We start from the raw sequence: 24,500 nt of genomic DNA, 5'->3' as shown, positions 1-24,500 counted from the left end.
CAGGATAATCCCTTTATAATAAACAATTATGTTTACCGCTATGCCTCCAAAGAAAGAGACAGCTGCCCAGAAGGGAAAATCGGTAGCAGGGGATACTAGCCAGACTCGGAGAGTTTCTAGGGCCCGTGCCCATATTATGCCCGAGGTTGTGCTCCAGTCCGTGAGTTCTGCTACACCGCCACTTCCAGAGGAACCTAGGGTAGCAACAGCTTCGGGCCAGGGGGCGGCTCCACCACCAGTTCCCGAGGTCCCAGCACCTGAGCCTCCAGCTCTTCAGCCAGGGGCGGAGGATAGACCCACGAGAGATGCAGTTCAGTTGCTTACCAGATTAGTGGTAGGGCAGGCTCGCAGGCATGGACTAGGGGTTGACCAGACGGATAGATATGGCAGTTTGAGAGCCCGTGACTTCCTAAGTTTTAATCCTCCAGAGTTTTTCGGGTCGAAGACCGAGGAGGACCCGCAGGAGTTCGTTCGGCAGATGTAGTGTATGTTGCGGCTAATTAAGGCTTCTGAGACTGAGTCTGTTGACTTAGCTTCGTACCGTTTGCGGGATGTAGCTGTCAATTGGTATGAGTCGTTGGAGTTGTCTAGGGGCAAGGATGCTCCTCCAGCAGTATGGGACGAGTTTGTTGCGGCCTTCCTTGGCCAGTTTCTGCCTCCAGAGATGCGGCGAGCTAGAGTTGATAGATTCCTAAAGTTGAGACAGAGGGGCAGGAGTGTTCGAGTGTATAGTCTAGAGTTTGACTCATTGGCTAGACATGCACCCACTATTGTAGCTGATATGACCGATAGAATGCATCGATATGTGGTGGGGTTGGATCGTTATTTGGTCGATAGCTATATGGTAATGGCTTCCCAGCCAGGGATGGATATTGCTCGGGTATAGGCGTATGCATAGGGGGTAGAGGATCGACACAGAGGGCGTTAGCCCGACAGAGATCACGACAAGGGCCAGCACAAGAGAGCTAGATTGACTGGTTATTCCGGTGAGTTTCGAGGTGGGCAGCCTCAACAGTATAATAGATATCCTCCTCAGCCAGCCCGAAGTGCACCCCCACAGTTCATGGGTAGGAGATTCGATAGTATAGGATACTCAGGAGCCGGTCAGAGCTCCAAGGTTTTGGGTTCGCAAGTGAACAGAGGTTCCATTCAGTCGAGGCCACCTTTGCCTCGGTGTTCTCGATGTGGGAGGCATTATTCTGGGGAGTATTATCGTGCTACGGGTGATTGTTTTTTTTGCGGCCGTCAGGGCCATATTATGAGGGAGTGTCCACTCGGGGGTAGTCCAGGTGGTGCAGCTCAGCCTACTGGGTCAGTTGCTGGTTTATCTTCTTCTGTAGTGATGCGCCCTGTGGGGCAAGGTTTTCAGGTACCAGCAGGCCGTGGTAGAGGTCATGGCGGAGCTTCCAGTTCTAGCGATCCATCGAACCGCATGTATGCTTTGGCTAGCAGACAGGATCAGGAGGCGTCACCAAATGTGGTTACAGATATAGTATCAATTTTCTCCCGAGATGTATATGCATTGATAGACCCAGGCTCCACCTTATCGTATATTTCTCCCCTTGTTGCTAGTAGAATTGGGATAAAACCTGAACAGATAAAACTATTTGAGGTAGCTACACCGGTAGGAGATTCTGTTATAGCACAGCAAGTATATGGAGATTGTTCGGTAATTATAGGTAGTCGTTGCACCAAAGCAGATATGATAGAGTTGGGTATGACTGAATTCGATGTTATTATGGGTATGGATTGACTAGCTTCTTGTTATGCCAATGTTGATTGTCGGGGAAAGGTAGTTCATTTCCAATTTCCAGGAGAGCCAATTATAGAGTGGATGGGAAATACAGCATCGCCAAGGGGTAAGTTTATTTCATATCTCAAGGCAAGGAAGATGGATAGAAAGGGGTATATATATCATCTGGTTCGAGTGCATGACCTGAAGGCAAAAGCGCCGACTCTTCAGTCAGTGCCGGTAGTTAGCGAATTTCCAGATGTGTTCCCAGATGAACATCCAGGTATTCCTCCTAAGCGTGAGATAGAGTTCACTATAGACGTGGTGCCAGACACTTAGCCCATATCTATTCCTCCTTACAGAATGGCACCTGCCGAACTGAAAGAATTGAAGGAGCGACTGAGAGATTTATTAGAAAAGGGCTTTATTAGGCCCAGTACCTCACCTTGGGGAGCACCGGTACTGTTCGTGAGGAAGAAGGATGGGTCGCTGCGAATGTGTATCGATTATAGGCAGCTGAACAAGGTGACAATAAAGAATAGATATCCCCTCCCCAGAATTGATGATCTATTTGACCAGTTGCAGGGTGCTAAGTGTTTCTCTAAGATAGACTTACGGTTAGGCTACCACCAGGTGCGAGTGAGGGAGGCAAATATTCCTAAGACTGCATTCAGGACTCGATACGGGCATTATGAGTTTAGGGTGATGTCCTTTGGGCTGACCAATGCTCCAGCAGTATTTATGGATTTGATGAACCGAGTGTTCAAGCCATTCCTTGACCTGTTCGTGATTGTATTTATTGATGATATTCTGGTCTATTCACGATCAGAGGAGGAGCATGCAGATCATTTGAGGATGGTACTTAGGGTGCTCCAGCACCAGAAATTGTATGCTAAGTTCTCCAAATGTGAATTCTGGTTAACTGCGGTAGCATTCTTGGGGCATATTGTCGGAGCTGATGGCATTCGGGTAAACTCACAGAAGATTGAGGCAGTGAAGACTTGGCCGAGACCTACGACGCCTACCGAGGTACGTAGTTTTCTGGGGCTAGCAGGGTATTACAGGAGGTTCGTGGAGAAGTTTGCCTCATTTTCAGCGCCTTTGAGAAGGCTGACGTAGAAGGCAGCTATGTTTCAGTGGACCGACGCTTGTGAGCGAAACTTTCAGTTACTGAAGGAGAAGTTGACTACGACTCCGGTTCTAACACTTCCTGAGGGGCCAGATGGCTATGTTATCTATTGTGATGCCTCAGGTGTCGGGGTTAGGTTGTGTGTTGATGCAGCATGGCAGAGTTATAGCATATGCCTCCCGACAGCTCAGAAAGCACGAAAGAAATTATCCCTCTCACGATTTGGAGTTAGCAGCGGTGATTCATGCCTTGAAGATATGGAGACATTATTTATATGGTGTGCATGTTGATATTTATACAGATCATAAGAGTCTCCAATATATCTTTAAGCAGAAGGAGCTGAATTTGCAGCAGAGGCGGTGGCTAGAGTTGCTGAAAGACTATGATGTTGACATTCTATACCACCCAGGGAAAGCAAATGTTGTAGCAGATGCACTTAGCCGTAAATCTATGGGTAGTTTGGCAGGTGTACAACCGAAACAGAAATAGATAGTCCGTGAGATTTGTCAGTTGGCTAATCTTGGAGTCCGTTTGGCTAATTCTGATAATGGCAGGGTGTCTGTTCGAGGAGTTGCTGAGTCCTCTATCATAGAAGAGATAAAGAGACACCAGTACGAGGACCCTATTCTTGTACATCATAGAGATGCAGCTCTTCAAAAAGAAGAGACCCCATTCGAGATTGCACCTGACGGAGTGCTACGATACAAAGGTAGATTATGTGTACCTGAGGTTGCAGGGTTACGACAACAGGTTATGGGAAAGGCACACTATGCCCGTTATTCTGTTCATCCAGGGTCAACGAAGATGTATCATAACCTCCGATGCTTGTATTGGTGGGATGGCATAAAGAAGGATATAGCAGAGTTTGTTGCTCAGTGTCTGAATTGTTAACAGGTTAAGATCGAGCACAAGAAGCCTGGGGGATTATTACAGGAGATGGAGATTCCAACCTGGAAATGGGAGGTAATCAATATGGACTTCGTCGCAGGTTTACCTCGCACTCCGCGAAAATATGACTCTATTTGGGTCATCGTTGATAGGTTGACAAAATCAGCCCACTTTCTTCCAGTCAGGACTACATATTCAGCTGTGGACTATACCAGGTTGTACCTCAAGGAGATAGTGAGACTTCACGGGGTTCCCACAGCTATTATCTCCGATAGAGGGGCGCAGTTTGCAGCTAACTTCTGGAGATCCTTCCAGGAGGGATTGGGGACGCAAGTGAGTCTCAGCACAAAATTTCACCCTCAGACTGACGGACAGGCCAAACGTACCATTCAGACACTACAAGATATGTTACAGACCTGTATTGTTGATTTCAGGGGTAGCTGGGATGATCATTTTCCACTTATTGAGTTTGCCTATAATAACAGCTACCATTCGAGTATTCATATGGCACCGTATGAGGCCTTGTATGGGAGGAAGTGCAGGTCACCTATTGGTTGGTTTAATGTTGGCGAAACTAAGTTGATAGGCCTAGATATGATTCAGCAGGCTGTTGATAAAGTGAAGCTTATTCAGGAGAGATTACTAGCAGCCCAGAGTCGGCAGAAATCATATGCAGATAATCGACGTCGACACTTAGAATTTTTGGTTGGTGACTGGGTGTTCTTGAAGGTGTCACCCATGAAGGGTGTCATGAGATTCGGCAAGAAAGGGAAGCTAAGCCCGAGATACATTGGGCCTTATCAGATTATCCGTAGGGTAGGCCGAGTTGTCTACGCGTTTGTCACGACCCAACCCCGTAGGCCATGACTAGTTCCCGATCTGGGCACTCAAACGCATTCAAGTATATGGCAGAAGCCGACAAGGCTTTATTTCAAATTTAGGTAATTTCCAGAAAAATTTCGGCAGAGTTTCCTTTGTTTTACGGACTATCCCATATACCCTGCAGGCAGAAAATACCAACAAAGGCCACATAGGGCCAACAAAGCAACATTTAAATATATGCGAACCGGCCGCCGCGGCGAATGGGATCGCCCAAACACAACATAAGCACCCAACTGTACAGAAAGACCCCAACCCACAAACATGTCCACAGACCTCTAAACAGACCGACAGAATCATATGACGGGACAGGGCCCCGCCGTACCCATGAACGAGAATATACATATATACAGTAGTAACAGACTGTACCAAAAGATGGGCTCTGAATAAAAGAGCGCTCCAAAATAGCAGAATAAGATCCTAAGCGGACGGATCAGCAAACCTGTCGTCGGTACCTGCATGGCATGAAAACGCAGCCCCCGAGGAAAGGGGGTCAGTACGAAATATGTACTGAATATGTAAAGCCTGAATTACGAAGACAAAATCATAACTGGTACAGGACATACAGAAAGTAAACAGAAAATTCAAAGTATCAGATGCATAATTTCAAAACATGCAGAGTCTGTACAGAAACATATGTCATATCAAATCCGGCCCCTGCCAAGGGACTCGGCAGACAGAACGTGGCCACCCTCCCGACGCTGGTGCCACGACACAGAAGAATCAGAATAGGGGCATAACCCCGTAGCATAATATGTAATATCAAATGGCCATAGCAAATCATATCAGAACAAGCGGACATGGCACATCATACTCCACAAACCCATGTACGCGTATACCTGCCCCCTCACATCGAGGCACGGCGAACAATGCAGAGGATCACGCTTGACAACATATCCTGGCCCGGGCTCAGTGTGGGAAACATTGGGGCATCCACGAATGGAGTAGTGAGAGACTAACGCAATTAAAATATCATGAATGTTTCCATAGACTCGATGAGGCATATCAAAGACAAACCGATCCAATGAAGTCGGAAGGAATCATAGTAAATGAGTTTCGAGTATCAAAACAATTTATCAGACTTGATGGAATATTTAAAACAACGTTTGTTAGGTAATTAGAATGGTAGTCAAAACATTTCTTTCAAAGACCGCTCGAAAAGAAGACTTAAGTACATTAAGGGCAAAATCGGGAATAGTGGGCCCACCTCGGAACAAACAAGGCGGTGGGCTCAAATTATGCATTTTCAGCTTATGGGGTCACCTACGAAGGTTCTACGGACATTCTATAACTTTTCATAAAGTTTGGGGAAGGTTTGCATAATTTTCAAGAAAGCATACAAAAAGGGTTCAATTCTATTGAACGAAAATGTAACAATTTCAGACGTGGATTCCGATGAGCAGAATATCCTCCGAGGCGTAAATCTGATCCTAGTACTTCTAGGACATGCCAAAAGAAGACTCGGTATAGCTTTACATACCTTTCAAGCTCCTTACGCCTTTCCAGGCTCACTTCCCGTTTCGTCAAAAGTCTGCAAATGGTCATGTTTACCAATTGTGAGTTATAGATTCTACGAATTCAACTTAACTCATATATGTGTACCGAAATTTCGGCAGCACCTCCCCTATACATATAGCACCCCCGAGAATTCAACTCGGCCAAATCAATCAACAACAACCCAACAACAACACCCACAACAACAACAATCAATACAAAACACAATATGACATAAGTAGTTCTACTTGCCGACATAATGCCATAACCTTCACTTTAACCTTAACTTGCAAACTAAGCTCAACGATTTCACATTCATTATCAATCTAGATTACCACAACATAGTTTAAAAGCATTTCATATCGTTTCCACAAAATATTCATACGATATACATAATATACAAACTTTCCGCTAAAGTCATAACTCGTCCGAAACTTCTAATCTTTAACAAACATATTCATAATATGTTTCTAGCTTCCAACTTCATCAATACTCATCATAATTTGCAACTTAATAACTTTATTTTCATAATGTCGTAAAATAATTCTAAAACGACATAAACTTCTACATTCCATTTCATAACAAACTTATATCATTTTACTTTCATTTACATTGCAAGAATCACAATAACACAACTAACACATTACACAAACTTGATTCATTTCCATTCCAACTCCAACACACCACACGGCCATGTGCTCTTTTTATCACTCCAACTCAATTCATTCCACTTTCATTTCCAATATGCATTTCACCACAATCACAACTAGAATATAACACAAATTCAACACATTATGGCTATACAACTTATACATACACACGGCCATACACTAATAACACACACCCACTTTGCAAACTTCCATTTCTCCATACAATCAACACCTTTCTACATACTACAACACAAACAAGACTCCATAACACAATAATAAGGGATAAATTCTTACCTTTTTCTATAGTCTTCTTTGCTTGAATAAGAGATCAAATTGATGAACCAAGGCTTCTTTCTTCCAAAACAACTACACCAAGTTGAGAAGGGACCTTGAATTAGTAGGAATTCAACAAGAGAAAAATTTTAGGAGCAATATTTTTGGGAGTGATTTTTTTCCAAGCAAACCCGAACCCTTCTCTCTTCTTGCTCTTATTTTTACTTTGGTTTTCTTGCTCTCTAATGGATATACTATGAAGACTTGGTCTTCTTATAATTATTGGTCACATGGTCAAGCACATGACCTTGTAAATGGACTTGGGCCAAGGCCATGGTGGCCGGCCATGGTCTATGGTTTGGGCCTCAATTCATTTTGTTTTTAGCCCAATGAGTTATAGTCCACGTTTTGTACTTCCCGAAACTAATTTTCAAAATTCCAAATTTACCCTTAGCCTTATCCCACACTTTCACAACCATACTCTTTCATGCACAAATCCTATGTCAAATAAAAATCAACTATGACCTTATTTCTTACAAATCAAGATTGTTTTCAAATTTTTCCAACGTGTGAAAACACGGGATATAACAGAGTTAGACCTACCAGCTGATCTGGAAGCAGTGCATCCAGTCTTCCACGTGTCAATGCTTCGCAAATGTATAGGCGATCCTTCCAGAGTATTTCCCGTAGCTGATATCCAGGTGACAGAGTAGTTATCCTACGAGGAGCAGCCTATAGCCATACTTGATCGACAAATTAGAAGGTTGTGAACTAAGGACGTGGCTTCCGTCAAAGTGTTATGGCAAAACAACAATAGGGAAGAGATGACCTGGGAAGCCGAGGAGGAGATGAAGAACAAGTACCCTTACTTGTTCCGTACGCCTACAGGTAACTCGAACTCCTCACTTGGTTATATTGATTGCCTGATAAAACTATATGTTATGACGATAAGGGAAACTTCCCCAAAATTCTTATAGAACCTTACGGGACCAATTCAACATTTGAGGATGAATGTTCTAAAGGGGGGAAGGATGTTATACCCCGTATTTTTATACGTCGAGTTATTCGTAAGAGAATCGACTCGAGTTAAAGACGGGATCATTTTCGGACACGGAATAGAAATCCTTTAATTTTCAAATTTTAAATTAGAATATAAATTGTTTATAAATTTTATTTAGTGTAAAAAAAATTATTGTAGATTAGGACTTAATTAATTGTGATTAGATTATTAAGTAGGAATTATTAAATTAATTAAAGTTAATTACAAAGGTGGGCCCACCCGATTTTTAATTAAAAAAAAAACAAAACACAAACTATTGACACATAAGAGGGGGAACGTGTAGGGCCTAGTAAAGGCATATACATATTGCCAATATGACTCATAAGTCATTTGTCTTCAACATTGAAATACAAGAACAAAAAAAAAAAAAAAAAAAAAAAAGGCCATGAAGCTCTCGGCCATGGAGGATTTTTAGCCGAGAGAGAGATTGAGGAAAAGAGGAATTGGAGGTGTAAAATTGTTGTAACATCAAAATGATTAGCAAGGTTAAGGAGCCAAGTTTATTAAGATATGATTTAATTCTTTTTTTAACACATTTTGGAGGTGATTAAACTTGTATAAATTTGTAAATGTGTGATGAATGTAAGAAGTTGTAGATGTTGATGTTGAAATGTAAATTGAGCCGTGTAGAGGGCTGCTTTAATTGGACATGGTAAATTGATTTTTAAGCGACAATATGTTTGTTGTTATCATTAATTATATGGGAAAAGAATGAAGGAATTAGATATAAGGTTAAAGTTGTGTTGATATGAACAAGTTGGTATCCTTATGGAATTAAAGAATTGAAGATATGATTATGTCCATATGTTGTTGTTGGTATTTCTGTGTTAACAGGAGAGTAATTGGAAATTCGGGATAGGCGAATATATAGGAGAAGTGCTGCCCGATTTTCGTTAGGTCTTTAGCTAATAGAAAACCCTAAAACGAGAATGTGTGAGCTAAAGGATAAGTCCTATAAACAATGGGCTATAGATTTGTGAACTAGAAAGTATAGCTACTAACGATAACGTTACTCTTATATTAAATAGGCTAAAAGAGGGAAAAGGTGAACGGGTTTGCAAATAGTCGCTACCAGGTATGTAAAGTTGTCCCTTCTTTCTTTTAGCATGTCTGAGATCTAAGTGATGAACGATATGAACTTTGGGGTAATTCTATTCATAAGTTTTAAGTGTGATTTATGATTCTTATACACTTCTTGATGATAAAACTTTCAAGTGATTGAGCCTCCCTCTTTAGTTTTCTGTACGTTGGATAATAGTCGATATATATCTGTTCCTATTCTTAGGAACTCTATGATAACTAGTGACTGGACTTCTATAAGGTGTTTCATACTATAGTGACATATGACTATGATCCTTAAAGCTTTGTGATATACTTATGATGACGTTCAAGGGATGTTTGATATGTTCCGAGTGACATTCGAAAGGTATTTGATACGACTTTTCAAATGGTAATTCGTGTTGATTATTCTACTGAGTCTTTGAAAATGTTTTAAATTGCATATAGTTTCTCACTACTCTGCTCGTGCATACCTCAATATGTCTTTCACTGAGTCCCGGGCCAAGATATGTTATCATGCACAGTTTCATTGCATTGTTCACCGAGTCCCTCACTAGAGGGTCGGGTACGGTATATATATATTATGGTGTTGTGCTATGTTACGGTGTTATGCTGTTTTATGGAGTTATGCTGTGTTACAGAGTTATGCTGTGTTATGGAGTTATGCTGTGTTATGTGTTATGGAGTTATGATGTGTTATGGAGTTATGCTGTGTTATGGAGTTATGCTGTGTTCTGGAATATGCTGTGTTATGGCGCCAAAGACGGGGTGGTGACCATGTTCATCGAGTCCCATAATGGCCGGATATGATATATGATATTGACGTGCATGATTTATGTTTCAAAGGCAAGCATTTTGGTATTCTGGTTATTGTACTCGTTTTTTGTACCTCCTATTTCAATTATGATCCTGTTTACTGTATTTCATGCTTTACATGCTCAGTACATATTCCGTACTGACCCTCTTTCTTCGGGGGGCTGTGTTTCATGCCCGCAGGTGCAGATACTCGCTTTGGTGATCCGCTGGCTTAGGATTCCCTTTCTGCTTTCTTGCAGAGGTTCGTTGTTCCGGAGCCTAGATTGTGGTACAAACCCTTTTTGATGTATATATGTGTATGTTGTCTAGGGGTACGACGTGGCCCTGTCCCATCATATTTCACTGTCGAAACTCTTAGAGGTCTGTAGACATGTATGTGGGTTGTATTCAGATGTGATCAGTTGTGTCTATATGATCATTATGGATGTTCTGTCGCTGTAGCAGCCTTGCCGGCTTGTATATATTGTCGTATTGTTGTACCAGCCTTGTTGGCTTGCTTGTATTATCGTTTCGTAGTGGCAGCCTTGTCGGCTTGCGTAATATTTTGATGTGTAGTGGCAGCCTTGTCGGCTTGCGTAATATTTTGATGTGTAGTGGCAGCCTTGTTGGCTTGCGTATGTCAATACGATGTGATGTGGTTTGTCGAGGGCCTATCGTATCGGTCCGATAATGTTGACAGGTACGTATGGGTGTCCAGCTCGAGCACTAGTCATGGCCCACGGGGCTGGGTCGTGACAGAACCTCTCAATGGACCCATACAAATAGTGCCTCTAAATCTTCAAAGCAAAAACTACCGCCGCCAACTCTAAGTCATGGGTGGGGTAGTTCTTCTCATGAACCGTCAATTGCCTCGAAGCATAGGCAATAACTGTACCATCCTGCAGCAGAACACAACCTAAACCTATACGCGAGTATCACAATACATGGTGAAATCCTTCCCCTCAAATAGGAGTTGACGTCAACAAGGCCTTGAGCTTTTGGAAGCTCTCTTTACACTCATCGGACCACTGAAAAGGCACATTCTTCTGAGTAAGACGAGTCAAATGCGAAGTTGTCAAAGAAAAGCCCTTCACGAACTGACGGTAATAATTGGGAAGAACAACAAAACTCCGTATCTTGGTCACTGAAATGGCCCTAGCCCAATCTATAATTTCCTCAATCTTCTTGGGATCTACTATAATCCCGTCTTAGACACAACATACCAAAGAATGCTACTGAATCTAACCAAAACTCACACATAGAAAACTTAGCATAAAGCTTCTTTTCCCTCAACAAACCAAGAACAATCCTCAAGTGTATCTCATGATCTTTCTTGTTGAGTGAATACACCAAAATATCATCAATGAAGACAATGACGAAGGAATCCAAATATGGCATGAAAATGCCATTCATCAACTCCATAAAACCTGTTGGGGCATTAGTAAGCCCAAATGACATAATCAAAGAACTCGTAATGAACATAACGAGTCCTAAAGGCCATCATGGGAATATCCTCGGCCTGGATCCTCAACTGGTGATAACCTGACTTGAAATCAATCTTGGAAAACACAGAAGCTCCCTGAAGCTGGTCAAACAGATCATCAATGCGGGGAATAGGATACTTATTTCGAATGGTGACCTTGTTCAACTGGCGGTAATCAATACACATCCGCATCGACCCATCCTTCTCCTTCACAAAAAGCATAGGAGAGCCCCAAGGGGAGACGCTCAGTCTAATGAATCCCTTGCTAAGAATAAGGTCCTGGAACTGTTCCTTCAACTCTCTCTTAACTCAGCCGATGCCATCCAATATGGTGGAATAGAAATAGGACGAGTCCCCAGCTCCAAATCAATATCACGGTCGGGTGGCATACCTAGCAAGTCTGGAAAAAACACCTCTGTGAACTCGCTCACTACCGGAACAAACTCGAGTGACGGAGTGTCAGCACTAGTATCACTAATATGGGCCAAGTAGGACAAACATCCTCTATCCACTAACTTCCTGGCTCTTAGGAATGAAATGACCTTCTTCGGGGAAGGACTAGGAGTATCCTTCACGTCAATTCTAGGAATACCCGACATAGCTAGTGTGACTGTCTTGTCATGACAGTCCAAGATAGAATGATAGGGAGACAACCAACTCCTACCCAATATAGCATCGAAATCTACCATGTCAAGATTCACCAAATCTACCTACGTACCATAACCTATAAATGTAACCGTACAAGACTGATAGACTCAATCTACGATAACAGAATCTCCGACCGGAGTAAATGCATGAATAGTCACATCAAGCATATCACAATTCATATCCAAACCCATAGAGAAGTATTTAGATATATAAGAGAAAGTAGAACTCCGGTTGAATAACACTGAAGTCGCCCGGTGATAGACTGACATATTACCTGTGATAGCTGCATCGGAAGCCTCAACCTCTGGCCTGCCAGGAAAAGCATAGCAATGAACCCTTCCACCAATAGCCTGCGAACCTCCACGACAACTCTGAACTCACTATGCTCCACCCCTACCGGGCTGATGTCCATCTCTGCTTGACTGAGACCCTCCTCTACTAGGATGGGTGCCACCTCTACCAGATGTGTGGCCACCCCGCCCAGGATGTGCACTGATTCTACCATATGATCCACCTCCTCTAGCAGATAAAATTGGAATCCTGGGAGTATGATGCTGAGTACTCTGACCACTCTGTTTGAGTCAGGGACCATTCATCTTAAAGTGCCTCGACTCTCCACACTCGTAAAATACTCGCTCCAGCACAGGCCGCTGAACAAAAGCTGAAGAACTTGAATACTCGCCACGATCAGAGAATCTGGAATACAACCCTACTGACTGTCTTGTAGAATACTAACTGGGCCCTGAAGACCCTCCCAAAAGATTTTTGCACAACCGACTGAATAGGGCGATCCGAATGAATCGGCGAACTTTTCCCATACTGGCCCGCCCGGCCCTCTAGAGAATGAACCACTGAAGTTGCCGCCGTTACGGACCCTCTTATCATCACTATTACCAAAGTTATCCTATCTCACTGACTCATCTGTAGTGACATGATCCATTACATCCTGGAACGAAGCCCTTGTACATACTAACTGAAGAGATGACACTTCAAAGGAGTGTTCAACCCCTTGACGAATCACCTAACTCTCTCCTCCTCTGTAGGCAACAACTGTAGAGCATATCTTGACAAATAGTCAAAACGGACCTCATACTAGGCAACTAAAGAACCCCTCTGCTCAATGTGACTAAACTAGTCACACCTCCTATAACTCAGTACGTGAAACGTACTTCTCCAAAAAGATTTGATAAAACTGAGTCCACGTCAATGGAGGCAACCCAGCTGGTCTACACTCCACCATAACTTGGCATCACCCAGTAACTGAAAGTTCACAAACTCAACCCTATCCCTCTCTACCGCCCCCAGTTGGTCCCTCTCTAACTAAAGTAAGTCGTAGCCTACCTCAAATGCCGAACAGGAGCCACGTACTACTCCACTTGAGCCTTCACCTTTCGAAGTACTTCAGCACGATTGAAGTCTAATATTAACAATGCTAAGTAAATGACCATAATAAGCCAACTAATCGAAAAGAGAAACAGGTGGAGAGTTACTTCATAATACCCTTATCGACTCATTGGGGTAAAACCAAAAATTAAGGGTGAAATTACACTATCCATAGTCTTATTAGTCATTATCCTTAATTTTATGGAGATCTAACCACAATTGGTCCATCAATTTCATCAATTAAGCCAAAACCCCTAAATTAGTATATGTCCCTTTTTAAGGTGGACAAATAAATATACGCCCCTTTCTAAGGTGGACGAGCAAGTATGCCCTTTTCTAAGGTGGACAAGCACAAATACGTCCCTTTCTATGGTGGACTAGTAGATATGTCCCTTTCTAAGGTGGACAAACAAATATACGTCCCTTTCTAAGGTGGACAAGCAAATACACACCCATTTCTAAGGTGGACGAGCAAGTATGTCCCTTTCTTAGGTGGGAAAACAAATATACGCCCCTTTCTAAGGTGGACGAGCACATATGCATCCCTTTCTAAGGTGAACGAGCAAGTATGTCCCTTTCTAAAGTGGACAAGCACATATACGTCACTTTCTAAGGTGGACGAGCAGATACATTAGAAGTAAATGTCCCACTTGCGGGTAACTAGTAAAATCCTACTTCCGGGTAAACAAGTAATAAATCCCACTTCCAGTAAAACAAATAGCAAATCCCACTTTCGGGTAAACAAATAGTAAATCCCATTTTCGGGTAAACAAATAGTGAATTCTAGCTCCGGGTAAACATGTCACGACCCGACTAGGGGTCGCGACGGGTACCTGGGGCTAACCGCCGAGCACCGCTCGTTCTGCTACTCATCATACTCATTTAACGCTCTTTTATCAAATTTATACTCAAATCGTGAGAAAGTCATATTTCCTTTGAAAACATAAATACCTTTATATACATAAGTCTCCCGGCCATCAAAATAATACATATACATAGTAGCAATCTCGTGAGACCATATAACCCACACTGCGTATCTACGAGTCTCTACTAGAGTGCTAGACATAAGGACGGGAAAAGACCCCGTCATGCCCAAAATATACATGTACACAAAAGAATAATCATAAGCACCTCCGAACAATGGAGTGCTCTCAAATCAGCTGCTAGCTCCTATGAATCTGGATCAAGATCACCTCCCTGTCTACCTATGGGTATGAACATAGCGTCCAAAGAAAACGGACATCAGTACGAACTTTGTACTGAGTATGAGAGGCATAAACAATAATGAAACATCAATGAAATGAGAAGGCATCAAATGAGGAGCAATCGGTAACTAACTGTGAATCATAAAATAAATAAATTGTGTTGTCTTACTCATACTCGTCATCATATCATATATGCATAAATGTATAAGTATAAGCATAAGCTTCCCGTCCATATAGGTACGGTGTGATAATAATTAAGCTGCGTCCAGGCCTCCCGCGTCTAGGGTATAAGCTGCCCACTATATTGGTGTGTATATCTACCCGACCATATAGGTACGGTGTAATATCATCAACATATGCTCATCATAATATGCTCATCATAGTATGCTCATCATAATACATGCATGAAGACTCAAGGACAACTATACTTTTTCAGGGTGACGTAAGGTCGTGATACCCTGATTTCATTATGGAGCATTCGTAAGCATTCTGCCTCACTTTGAAAGAAGTAGTATATAAGGTGAGTGTGTGCAATATATATCATCATCGCCTTTATGATACTCTGCCTCACCTTGAAGGGACAATACATAAGGTGAGTGTATACAATACATGACATACTTAACTTAATGGTATTCTGCCTCACCTCGAAGGGAATAATGTATGAGGTGAGTGTATACAACATAAGACATCATTAGCGTTATAGGGACGTCATATCATGAACTCTAGAATCTTTAGACTCAAGCTTATCATCATCATCATCGGACTCATAACATATCTCTTATCTCATATAGCTATTCATGATCATAGACTCTTGACTTTCCGGGATACATAGAGAATTCATGGAGAGAAAAGGAGAATCATACCATTGGATTCATGCCATAGAAATAAAGGACTAGCCTCACATACCTTTTACGTTTAACTAATCTATCGCTTGCTCGGTCTGCTTCAATGCCACGTTTTACCTTCAAGAGAGAATTCGCATTATCATTAATTAATCGACTACAAAAACGTGTTACTATTTCTGCGGAAAATTGGGCATCACTTCTTTTGTTTATACTACTTTCCCCATATTATATATCAAGTCCCAAACGTTAATAACAACATTCGCAATATAGCAACTGTTATAGCCCGTATTTTGTGCGTTCGGATAATTCAAGATAATTGTGAGAAGTTAAGGGCAAGGCTATATTTTGATCTTGTTTAATACACAAGTTGTTTATGAATATTATTGGTATGGAAATATTGAGAAAGGCTAAGGGTAAAAAGGGAAATTCGCAAAGTGGTTCATGGTAAAAATTATGGAAGGCTAGGGGCAAAATGGGAATTTTGCAAAAGTTCAAGAAGGTTCTAGCCAAGCCCCTCTTGGCCGTGTGGCATAGGTTCACATGGTATTAGTAGGAGCCATATAAATATATATATAAACATGGAAAAGTGATGGCAAAATAAAATAATTAGTCATCCTTATTTTAATTTAAGAAACTTCAAGAAAGAGGGCATGTGTTCACATGGTATTGGAAGGAGCTATATATATATATATGTAGAGAGATGACCAAAGCAAGACCATTATTCATCCTTACAATTCAAGAAATTTCAAGAACAAAACTATAGAGGCCATTCGGCCAAGGTAACCAAACAAGAGCCTTAGAGAAATTGATCAAGAAAAATTATTCTCTTCTAGTATTCCAACTAATTTGAAGGCCCTAATTAACATGGGGTGGTTGTTGGAGCAATAAATCCATTCATTCTTGCAAGGCACAACTCTAGCCAAGTTGAAGAGCTAAGTGGAAAAGGTAAGGTTTAATCCCCTTTTATATGTTATGGATGATTTATGCATGTTGTTGGGTGTAGAAATGGATGAAATTCTCGAAACTAGCTGTGTTGATGTTGTAGCCGTGAGTGGGCTGTTTTGTGTAGAAGGAATGAATTAAATTTACTTAGTATCTTGGTTGTTGTGTTGTGGATTCTATGATGTTAAATGAAGATTTAATGGTTTGAAATGAAGTGGAAATCGTTTGTGGATTATTGAAGAAGTTAATGTGATATTAGTATGATTCCTTATAATTGTATGAATGAATTTGTTAATGTGTGGGTTGTGGATATAACTCATGAATTTGGAAGGAAGAGATGTGTTTGGAAGATTGTAAGTTGGGTTGTTGTGATTGAATTGAATATAAGCAAAATGTTGTCGAATTATGTAAAAGAAGTTACTAACGTTAGAATGTATTTTGGATTAATTGATGAAGTTGTTAGTGTGTAGATTGTTGGTGTAGTTCATGAACTTGGAAGAGAAGAAATGTGTTGTTATTGTTCTTGTTGAATTTGGAAGGTTTCGGGTGAAGTGGTATGTTGGTTGGGTTGTTTGAACATTATGTGAATTGTTTGAAAGTTCTTGAACCATGTTAGAATATATTTTGGATTGATTGTTGAAGTTGGAGATATGATTGTTGGTATTGTTGTTGATAATTTGGCCGAGTTGAATTCTCGGATTGTTGTTGATAAATTGGCCGAGTTGCATTCTTGGGGATGGTGTACTTACAGGGGAAATGCTGCCGAAATTTCGGCAGATTATAAATGAACTCAGTTGAAGGATTAACACAAGTATATGATAATGAGTTTATTGATTATGTCGATTCTCTTGAATGTAGACTAGCAAGCTTGGACGAATAAGCGTAGCTAATTGGACGTGGGACAGGTATGTAAGGCTTACCCTTTCTTTCTTTTGGCATGATCCTTATGAAATGAGCAGATGACGTATATGTATAGTTTCAAAGAAATTTCAATTCTTAGAGCCACTAGGATGGCTAACATTCTTGACTTCCATAAGCTATTTCATATGGTTTTGATGCGTATCTATGATGTCCGAAGGTCTACTTGATATGTTTCTGAATGTCATTCGAGAGATAAGTGATATGACTAATGTTTTGATTTTCAAATGATAGTACGTTTGATTATTCCTTTGAGTCTTTGATATATTTTGATACGTACATATGGTTGCAAAAGCTCTATCTGATTTGATCCATAACGATATTGGAAAGGTACCTAACATGATTGTTGCTTTGATTTTCCAAAAATGGCTTCTGAAACGTTCGTAGAAGGTTCTGTACTTCAAACGCTCATAACTTTCTTATACTAAGTCGGATTGACCCGAAACTTGTTTCTGAGCTTTCTGGTGTCGGTTTATGTACGTACCCATTGAGTTTTGAAAATTTGTTCTATGTGCATATGTATATGAAGCGACGCCTTATGAGATTTATGATCTTATTCCATGTTCTCTTAACGCTGTTATTCGTTGCTAGTCTCATCTTATAATAATTGTTCCTTCAAGGTGAGACAAAGCCATGATGATTATTCCATAATATATTCGGAGGTTACCGACCTTACGTCACTCCGATAGAGACATAACATTCTTTGGGCTCTCCTGCATGCTGCTTATATGATATATGTATATGATATATATATATATATATATATATATATATATATATATATATATATATATATATATATATATATATATATATATATATATATATGGGGTAAGGGAAAAGGTGAGGAGTTATAGACGCATTTCATTCTTATGTGATTTAAATGTCCAAAGAAATTATGTATGTAATAAGAGTCACCGGGTTCGCTCGGCTCCGAATACGGGGCCGGGTGCCTATCACACCATAGTGAGATTAGGGTGTGACAAAGTGGTATCAGAGCAGGTTGTCCTAGGGGTTGTCTGCAAAGTCGTGTCTAGTTGAGTCCTATTTATGGGTGTGAAGCCGGCCACATGTATAAACAGGAGGCTGCAGGGCATCTAGGGATTGTTGACCTTCTTTCTGTCTTAAATCGTGCGATAGAGCCAAGTCATAGGAAAATGAGATTCCTTATATAAGCCTTACATACGACGGAAGAAGGTGAGTAACGATATGACAAGTCACAGAGGTAAGTCTTGATATATTTGTTCTGTTACCTGAAGTTGGAAGCACTGGATGGCTGGAGTGTGTCATATAGCCGTATGTTCTGTGAGGTATTGTCGATATTTGCTACGTACAGATTTTGAATAGTAAGAATGGTAAAGGACATTCTGCCAGAATTATTGGGTATGCCTAATAGGAAGAAGCGTGGAAAGGAAATACCGTAAACAGATGATAAGTGGGATGTGATGTTTTAGAGGAGCTACGAATTTGGGGCATGGCGTGAAAAAAAAACAGCGAGAAAGACGATTAGCAGTCTGAAGGATTAAGATGGATAATACTCGAGGTTTAGTAAGAACAAGGTCTTATGGAGGATTTAGGGAAAGTCGACAATCAGTTTTGCTATAGATTGTTATACAAGAATGGTGAGTGGGAATCCGAACAGACTGATACCCGAATACTTACAAGTAATGGCGACGAAGGTATATTTGTTACCATCAGGAATCGGGGAATCTAGGACGGAAGGTAGTGATACACGAAGGTGAAGGGTGAATATTGAGGATTGAAAAGGGTAAATAGTAATTGTAAAGGGAAGGACGTGTTATGAAAATGTCTCGGAATCTGTAAGACTTCGACTTACTCCAGATTATGTAATAAAGGTCATGCGGAAGGGTGGATGCGATTATATCAGCATTTATGCACAGAATTTCATCGAAGATTCAAGGTTAAGCGTGCTGAGGTGAGAGAAATTTTAGGATGGGTGACCCCTTGGGAAGTGAACTAAAAGTTCTATAAATTGAGACATAAGAGGAAAATGAGAAGCTAGAGTAGCCTAAGGGGAACTAGAGTGTGCGGGATGGTTGGAGACCATAAGAGGTCGCGCAGGATGAGGCAGACTAGACTGGTGAAGAGACAGAAAGTGCATCATAGCTCTGGAATTAGGATAGGCTTTAATAGCGTTTGGAAGTATTTTGTGGGCTAGTTGATAGTAATTATATATATACATGAATGCGTATGATATCCCACATATGAATGTATTGGTGGGCATGTGATGTGTGTCCCAGCGACCGGTGTTGCGGTATGGAAGGCCTCAATCGAGCAAAGGGTACCGAAGTTCAAGTAACAAGAAAAGATATGGTACAAGTATTATAAGGTTAAGGTAAGCTGATGCTATTTTCACTACGGGTTAAGATTGGAAAGTTCTAATACATCGATATTTAGAAAAGAAAGAGAATGAGTAGATGGAAGATAAAGAGATCAAAGTGTCAGAAAAAAAAGGTGAAAGGTAAGAAACCTCAGTGAGTGAAACCTCGAGAGAAACTACCGGCAAAGCACGAGACTACTTGAGTAAAAACTCAAAGATAGGCGTGTGAAGAGGATAAAGTATGGTAATATGGAACAAAAGAGGAGTGTATGAGGTTCGAGAACCAATTTCAATAAGTGAGGCTAAAGGAATAGTGACCACGACAAGGAACGTGAAGTAAGAGAAGGAATGTTTAGGCCTTGCGATAATGTTAAAGTGAGAGTATATAAAGGATACATGTTTGGTAAAAATTTACACGGTTGCCTCGGACATGGAGGAGCATTCCAAAAGGATAATTTAAGAATAGAACAGATTTGCGAGTTTAAAAGTAAAAATTTCACGAACTTTAGAGACGATACTGCAGATAACAAGAGAAAGAAAAGTGCCCAAGGAGGAAGAAACCCAAGGAAGGTTAAGGATGAAAGTAAGAACAGTATACTAACGGGTTAGTCGAAGGAATAGGGAGAACATATTATATTAGTCCTAAAAGGAATCACACCATTTTCAGGCTCCAGAAAAGGAAAAATTATTAGCTCGGAGCCAGAGTTCAAAGCATATCGGCACATCAGGAGGATACCCGAAAGAAGTAGAAGTGAACTCACTATAAGTGTACCATGAGGCAGACATGAGGGTACACGCTATGGAATTATATGAACCATCAACGTGAAGCTATATCCAATTATGATTGTAAGAAGTCCACCTCGGAGAGCCAACAAGGAATGACGATCGACGAAACGAGCGCCAATGCAAAGAAATTAAAGACAAGTATACTTGTGTCAAGAGATGACCTGGGAAGGACAAGGATAATAAGTTGATGCAGTGGATTAGAAAACGTAGGACACAGAATGAGGACTCATATAAAGACCGAGGAGTTCGATTATAAAGGAGATAGGGTGAAAGATAAAGAATGAGCATAAAGAAAAGGACAACTATAAGAGGGACCCCCCGAAGTATTATAAGACCCCATAAGACTAGTTGAACATTCGAGGACGAATGTTCTAAAGGGGGAGGGGGGAGGATGTTATAGCCCGTATTTTGTGCGTTCGGATAATTCAAGATAATTGTGAAAAGTTAAGGGCAAGGCTATATTTTGATCTTGTTTAATACACAAGTTGTTTATGAATATTATTGGTATGGAAATATTGAGAAAGGCTAAGGGTAAAAAGGGAAATTCGCAAAGTGGTTCATGGTAAAAATTGTGGAAGGCTAGGGGCAAAATGGGAATTTCGCAAAAGTTCAAGAAGGTTCTAGCCAAGCCCCTCTTGGCCGTGTGGCATAGGTTCACATGGTATTAGTAGGAGCCATATAAATATATATATAAACATGGAAAAGTGATGACAAAATAAAATAATTAGTCATCCTTATTTTAATTTAAGAAACTTCAAGAAAGAGGGCATGTGTTCACATGGTATTGGAAGGAGCTATATATATATATATATGTAGAGAGATGACCAAAGCAAGACCATTATTCATCCTTACAATTCAAGAAATTTCAAGAACAAAACTATAGAGGCCATTCGGCCAAGGTAACCAAACAAGAGCCTTAGAGAAATTGATCAAGAAAAATTATTCTCTTCTAGTATTCCAACTAATTTGAAGGCCCTAATTAACATGGGGTGGTTGTTGGAGCAATAAAACCATTCATTCTTGCAAGGCACAACTCTAGCCAAGTTGAAGAGCTAAGTGGAAAAGGTAAGGTTTAATCCCCTTTTATATGTTATGGATGATTTATGCATATTGTTGGGTGTAGAAATGGATGAAATTCTCGAAACTAGGTGTGTTGATGTTGTAGCCGTGAGTGGGCTGTTTTGTGTAGAAGGAATGAATTAAATTTACTTAGTATCTTGGTTGTTGTGTTGTGGATTCTATGATGTTAAATGAAGATTTAATGGTTTGAAATGAAGTGGAAATCGTTTGTGGATTATTGAAGAAGTTAATGTGATATTAGTATGATTCCTTATAATTGTATGAATGAATTTGTTAATGTGTGGGTTGTGGATATAACTCATGAATTTGGAAGGAAGAGATGTGTTTGGAAGATTGTAAGTTGGGTTGTTGTGATTGAATTGAATATAAGCAAAATGTTGTCGAATTATGTAAAAGAAGTTACTAACGTTAGAATGTATTTTGGATTAATTGATGAAGTTGTTAGTGTGTAGATTGTTGGTGTAGTTCATGAACTTGGAAGGGAAGAAATGTGTTGTTATTGTTCTTGTTGAATTTGGAAGGTTTCGGGTGAAGTGGTATGTTGGTTGGGTTGTTTGAACATTATGTGAATTGTTTGAAAGTTCTTGAACCATGTTAGAATATATTTTGGATTGATTGTTGAAGTTGGAGATATGATTGTTGGTATTGTTGTTGATAATTTGGCCGAGTTGAATTCTCGGATTGTTGTTGATAAATTGGCCGAGTTGCATTCTTGGGGATGGTGTACTTACAGGGGAAATGCTGCCGAAATTTCGGCAGATTATAAATGAACTCATTTGAAGGATTAACACAAGTATATGATAATGAGTTTATTGATTATGTCGATTCTCTTGAATGTAGACTAGCAAGCTTGGACGAATAAGCGTAGCTAATTGGACGTGGGACAGGTATGTAAGGCTTACCCTTTCTTTCTTTTGGCATGATCCTTATGAAATGAGCAGATGACGTATATGTATAGTTTCAAAGAAATTTCAATTCTTAGAGCCACTAGGATGGCTAACATTCTTGACTTCCATAAGCTATTTCATATGGTTTTGATGCGTATCTATGATGTCCGAAGGTCTACTTGATATGTTTCCGAATGACATTCGAGAGATAAGTGATATGACTAATGTTTTGATTTTCAAATGATAGTACGTTTGATTATTCCTTTGAGTCTTTGATATATTTTAATACGTACATATGGTTCCAAAAGCTCTATCTAATTTGATCCATAACGATATTCGAAAGGTACCTAACATGATTGTTGCTTTGATTTTCCAAAAATGGCTTCTGAAACGTTCGTGGAAGGTTTTGTACTTCAAACGCTCATAACTTTCTTATACTAAGTCGGATTGACCCGAAACTTGTTTCTGAGCCTTCTGGTGTCGGTTTATGTACGTACCCATTGAGTTTTGAAAATTTGTTCTATGTGCATATGTATATGAAGCGACGCCTTATGAGATTTATGATCTTATTCCATGTTCTCTTAACGCTGTTATTCGTTGCTAGTCTCATCTTATAATAATTGTTCCTTCAAGGTGAGACAAAGCCATGATGATTATTCCATAATATATTCGGAGGTTACCGACCTTACGTCACTCCGATAGAGACATAACATTCTTTGGGCTCTCCTGCATGCTGCTTACATGATATATGTATATGATATATATATATATATATATATATATATATATATATATGGGGTAAGGGAAAAGGTGAGGCGTTATAGACGCATAGCCACCTGATCAGTTGGTATAATATGATATCGTCCCGGACGCGGGATATATGGATAAATGGATCGGGCTGCACGTTCCGCAGCAATATAATATATAAATGGATCGGGCTGCACGTTCCGCAGCAATATATAAATATATATATATATAGGGCTGCACGTTCCGCAGCAATATAATATACACATATATGGATTGGGCTGCACGTTCCGCAGCACTAAGCATGCATGGTACCCGCCAGAAGGCGCTCATATGTACAGGTTGCTCTTTTATCTCACGATATGCTATACATTTCCTTCGTGTCTTTATTCATGCTATGTATCCCTCGTATGTTATTATTCATGCCTTATATACTCAGTACATTGCTCGTACTACGTCCCTTCTTGTGGACGCTGCGTTTCATGCCGCGCAGGAACACCCAGATTAGTAGAAGCCATTACAGAAGATGTTCCAGAGAAGTTGGCAAGGTCCATTTGGCCCTGGAGTGTTGCCTGGTCAGAGTATTATGCTATGATGTCTTGGTTGAAGTTAGAGACTTTTGCAGACAGAGTCGTGGGTATAGGATGTCAGTCTTGTAAGCGGCTCCACCAGCCGATGTGTCTTTATGTATTAAGTTACCGATTCATTATGATTACAGGTTCTACCTGATTTGAGTACGATGAAAAGAAAGTTTCTGAAAGCCTTTACTACGTATTTCATTCTTATGTGATTTAAAAGTCCAAAGAGATTATGTATGTAATAAGAGTCAGCAGGTTCGCTCGGCTCCGAATATGGGGTCGGGTGCCCATCACACCCTAGTGAGATTAGGGTGTGACAGAAACAACAATCATCATTTATCTACATTTACCACAATTCACCATTTCTCTTCAATTTCTCCACAATTATGGTTATAGCTCATTATCGCGTTTTCTCATATATAATACTTATTCCGTGGTCTAAATGTCACTTATAACATATGCACAATCACAACATACCAACATTCATGATTCATCCCAACCACTATTCAACAATGACACTATTCACTCATTTATGACCCATTTTCTATACTTTTCTACAATCCAAGTGTTTCAACTTATCAATACTTCAAACATCATGAAAATACCATGAAACTTACCTTAGATAGTGTAGAAACAAGCCTTGAATGGAAATACTCTTCTAGCACCAAAACCCTATTTCACTTCTCTTGGGATTTCTTGGT

This window comes from Lycium barbarum, chromosome 1 (genome assembly GCF_019175385.1).
Source record: "Lycium barbarum isolate Lr01 chromosome 1, ASM1917538v2, whole genome shotgun sequence".
In the NCBI taxonomy this organism is placed as follows: Eukaryota; Viridiplantae; Streptophyta; class Magnoliopsida; order Solanales; family Solanaceae; genus Lycium; species Lycium barbarum.
This window is presented reverse-complemented; position numbering follows the sequence as displayed.